Source organism: Capsicum annuum, chromosome 12 (genome assembly GCF_002878395.1).
Source record: "Capsicum annuum cultivar UCD-10X-F1 chromosome 12, UCD10Xv1.1, whole genome shotgun sequence".
NCBI classification, from domain to species: domain Eukaryota; kingdom Viridiplantae; phylum Streptophyta; class Magnoliopsida; order Solanales; family Solanaceae; genus Capsicum; species Capsicum annuum.
This window is the reverse complement of record NC_061122.1, coordinates 164,858,480-164,863,250: the sequence shown is the minus strand read 5'-3', so window position 1 is coordinate 164,863,250 and position 4,771 is coordinate 164,858,480. Positions and strand designations below refer to the sequence as shown.

The following is a 4,771-nucleotide window of genomic DNA, read 5'->3' as shown; positions in this document are numbered from 1 at the left end:
AGGATCTAACTCATTTAACTCCAATCCACTTCGAGTCATGACTGTATTTAAATATTTCATATTTGGCTCAATGTCACTTGGCAAACCTTCTTAAGGTCTAGTATTTTGTGCTCCTGTCCACTGACCTAACTGTATCTCTAATTTTTTAGTAATCGGCTACTAGCTCTTCACAATTGCCACCAACTTAGCTTAAGTAGCCATAATATTTTTTAGTATCTCTTCAATATTACTGGTTTGAGTTGTGGTCTGATTCTTTTAAACCTGCAACTGCTAATTTTGTTGGTATTTGGCTTTAAACCCTCTATGAAAGTATGAATAAGAACATCGTTATACTGATGATGGTGAGGGCAATTCCTAAGCATACCCTTAAACCCTTCCCAAGCTTAGTAAAGATTTTTTCCTTCTTTCTGCCTGAAACTCAGAAACTCTCTTCTCAAATATGAAGTTTTCCCTGATGAAAAGAATCTAATTAGAAACATTCGAGCCAAATCATCACAAGAAGTAATGAAGAGTGATGGTTTAGCATGTAACCATATTTTTTCTTCCCTAATTAAAGAAAAGGGGAAGAGAGTCAGTCTGACATAATCAGTAGATATCCCTATAGGAATGTAGGTATTGCTAAATTTCAGGGAGGTTTGTATGTGTTATTGTGGGTCTTCATGTGGAAAACTAGCACATTGCCCAGCTGAGCATAGCAAATACACTATATTTTGCTTTAATTCAAATCGACCACCTGCCTCTAGCATGTGGATGCTATTTGTAGCATGGTTGGTAAGTGAGATTGCCACTTCATGAATAGGTCTTGTCACTGCTTGAGCAGGAATAACATGAATCACCAGTGCCAGAACACGTCTAGCATTTGGATCAATAAGATTAGGATCTTTTTGCTCTACTATTTGAACTTGCTGAATTGGATAATAATCTCTTCACCTCTATTAAAATACAAGTTTTGGTTCTAAATAAGGCTTTACCAACTCTTTATCTCTCGCCAATCCTATATTCAGCTAATCCTGTAAAAGTCAGTCACTAAGATCAAGTCGTTAACACTTAAAACTTACTATCAAGAACCATAAATTTAGAAAATAACAAACATAGTAGTCCCTGATAACGGCACCAAAAATTGGAGTGGTCTAATACACACGCAAGTGCATGCAATCATACAAGTAATATAGTGGCTAAGATAGTCAGATATCATACCCTTGAGAAAAATGTAACTAGTAGTTCAAACAACTTCATTTTTCGACATAAATGTATTAAGCATTTTAAAGTATCAAGATGATAGAGAAGTTTCAAGTAAAAATATAATTAACAGAGCAATAACAAAATGCGACAAAAGCAATGTAAGCAGGGTTGTAAACAATAATGATGAGAAATCAAGGGTTGAGACACTTTTAACAATCTCATAAATCTCTATTCTTATTGTAGTTTGGTTGATTATCGGGTTATTGATTCACAATGTTTAGAGTATCATCATGATCTCTTAACCTCTAATCCTCTACCTAAGTGGACATTACAACTACATCATTGAGCAAGGATACAATTATTACATCCTGGGTTTTGGCTCTTAGAATTTTTCCTAGAATTTCATTCTCCAGACCCAATACGACCCCAGGTTATGAGCCGTATGTTGAGGTATGAGTGGTATGGTCCTATTATATATTGACCAATATTGGTTGATGGGATGGATGGGTTACTGGAAAGGATACAACTCGGGGGATAAGAGTTATATGGTTGGGTACGAGTCATGTCTAGTACTTGTATAGGGGACAATACTCAATCCTCTTGGTATACTATTCTGCCAAGGATATGGATGGAAGGTACAGGTCATATGCTTTGGACACGACTTATTGGATGAGTTGTATGCTAGAAAGAGTTGGGTCCAGGGGTTGGGGTAGGATATGAGTGGAAGGTACTACTCGTATCGAAAGGGTACGACTTGTATGGGTCTGTCGTATGCCCGTCATGGGATTTCTTATGCAATTTAAGTGGGGGTAATCTGGAGATTTCCCTACTTACCCTAATAGGATCCTATGAATTCTAGCCTATTTGGAAGGCTATTTAGTTTATTATTTCTCTCTTTAATACTTAGAAACTACTCCTAAACAATCTAAAATCCTCTTAAAAGCTTTGGGCAAGAAAGCTAAGGTTTCATCTTGAGGACTAATTTGCAGCTTGCTTTGGTGATTTCCTTCCATCAGTTCTTTGGTATAAGGCATGTTCTCTTCCCTCATTGTTAGTTCCAAATAAAGTCATGATTTTACTATTGGTTTTTATGATTTATTCTTGAATGATTTTGGGTTTTCAAATATGATTTAGAGGTTTTGTTTGTAAATAGTCGATTATGATTTTTCGTGGTTTTAATTATGTTTTTAAATTTATTTATGGTGGTTTTAGATAATTGGATTATATGAGAATGATTTGTTGGTGATTGGAATTGGTTTTGGATATATATTATGCCCCCAATGTTTTTGAAAAAATGCTTATAAAGATATGTATATTGCATTGACTTCTTTTAAATGGAACTTTTGCTTGTTTTAAACTTAGTAAAGTCCTATTTGTGCATGGATTAAATGGTTTGGAAAGGTAAATGGATAATTTATGCTTGTGTGGTACGAATTCTGCCAAGTGGATTTAATATGGTAATTGGAAGGGCACCTAAGGTCCCATGTACCTACATGTGATTTTCTATGGATAGTACTTGCAAGAATGGTTGGTATGAAGATACCACCACTAAATGACCTTGGTTAGTAAATGGTAAATAGATTGTTTGGAAAAGGATTTAAATTGACCATTAAAGAGAGAACTGTAGCTAATCCATAGAAGGTAGAGCTCCTAGGGGGACCAAAATTCAAAACTCATATTTTTTGGTATGAGGTTGGTCTTAGTGGATCGTGTGCATGATGTTACACCTCATATTGGGGGATTTACTAGTCATCCCAATGGGGTATTTCCCTGGTCATGTGGCTACATTCATTGGGGCCCTTTCAGCATGGGGAGCTAAACCCATATTGCTCGTGGGTGCTTTAGGACGACAAAGCTACACAGCTGAGGTAAAGGTTTTAAATGCATGCTAAACTCGGATTCTTTTTCCCAGAACTTATATATATATATACAAATACGCATATATATATGTATGGTTGCATGCATTATGGATGGTTTTACTTGGTTTTATAAATTATATTATTTTATCCTTATCCTAAGTTCATGCTAGATATCACTCACTAACTCATCTACTGGCGGTTGTATACCCATGTTATGTAGGAACTAGTCATTCTACTCCTTTTGTCTAGCACGTGAGTTCAGTATCAGTATTTGGACTAGAGTGGTGAGCTTCCATCCTTTTGGAAGGCTCTATTTCATGTTATGGACATCTTTGAACATTTTTATTTTTATTATGAATATTAGTTTTAGACATGGTTGGGGGTATATCCCAATCAAATATTCTTACTCTTTTAGATAGAGGCTTTGTGGTACTTTTGGGGGTTGGTATGGCCGAGATCGGTATTGGTGTCGGCCTTGCCATTGGAACAAGCTGGGAGGCTGGTATCATCGGACATGATTTCACACTGTTCCATCGTATTTAATTTTAGGATTGATTATCATATTATTTCTTGGTATCCTCTTTGGTTATGGCCTTTGGTTTGGCTTGGTATGGTTGGATGGCTGATTTGATATGGGTGGACTCGGTTGGATCGCTATCCTGATTGTAACCCTATCCCAGAGTCTTTATGAGAGCATTTATGCTATCTTATTATATGCTCAAAATTCAGCCCATCTACGGTTGGATATAGGTTGTTGGGTTGGGTAATAGGGGGAGGTCCCCGATCTTGGTTGGACTTGGGATGCCCATTATATATAGGCCCTGGTTTGGGTTGTGACAAAAATAATCCACGTAGATGCATTAAGCTATCTTCCTACAAGTGAACCAAATAAGGCTTCTAGGTTTATCTCTATCCTAGACACTAATCCAAATTCCTTATTTTATAAAAAAATAAGAACTTTACTCCTTAATGTCTTCGCTATAACCTATGATTCTCTTCTCTAATTCATATAATAATATCAATTTATTCTAATGGTGGCCAATCATCAAAATAGTTAGCGCAAAATATTAAGAATAACTCATACGATAATTCAATAATAAACTACGATAAAGAATATCAAAGTGTAAGCATATTCTTGGCCTCAATCCCAGAACAAGGGTGTTTAGCCACTCATGTTCGAGTTCTACATAAAAAATGAATAATTAAACATACCACAAAGTGCTCTTGGAATAATGAAGTTCAAAGAACTCTAAAGTAAGTATTGAACGTGTTTTTTCCCTCTGTTGTACATTCCAAAGTGTTTTTAATTATGTTTAAGTGTTGGCTTTATGTTGGGACAATTTTTTTCTATGATGCAGTACCCCTTGCGTCATGTGGTTTACTCTGGGGAAGATGTGTAAGTCTCTTGGCTTACTCTGGGGAAGAGAGGTGTGCATCGTGGGCTAATTGTGTGACCTTACTGGAAATCCCCGCAAATTAGAAATTACACTAAGGCATATTCCTTCTTTTCTATTTTCTTCTTCACCTTCAAACACATATTTTCCAAGCTCCATTCACTTTATCTCAAGTCATATAATTAATCCCAAAGAGTCAATCATCACTTAATTCCCATCTATGAGATACACTTCAATGAGTTTGGAGGAGGAGTGGAGCTTCACTGAGCCGACTCCAATAATGTCACCTTTGGCATTATGACCAAATCTGACGGATCCTCTTTCAATTTTCCTTAT

The 4,771-nt window shown here is 36.2% G+C and overlaps 1 non-coding gene across 1 annotated transcript; it reads left to right on the top strand.

Annotated features, from left to right (window-relative positions):
- The first annotated feature begins 333 nt into the window (after positions 1–333).
- LOC124889869 lies at positions 334–440 on the top strand. Its single transcript, XR_007048782.1, has one exon. It is a non-coding gene; the product is annotated as a small nucleolar RNA R71 (small nucleolar RNA).
- The last annotated feature ends 4,331 nt before the right edge of the window (positions 441–4,771 follow it).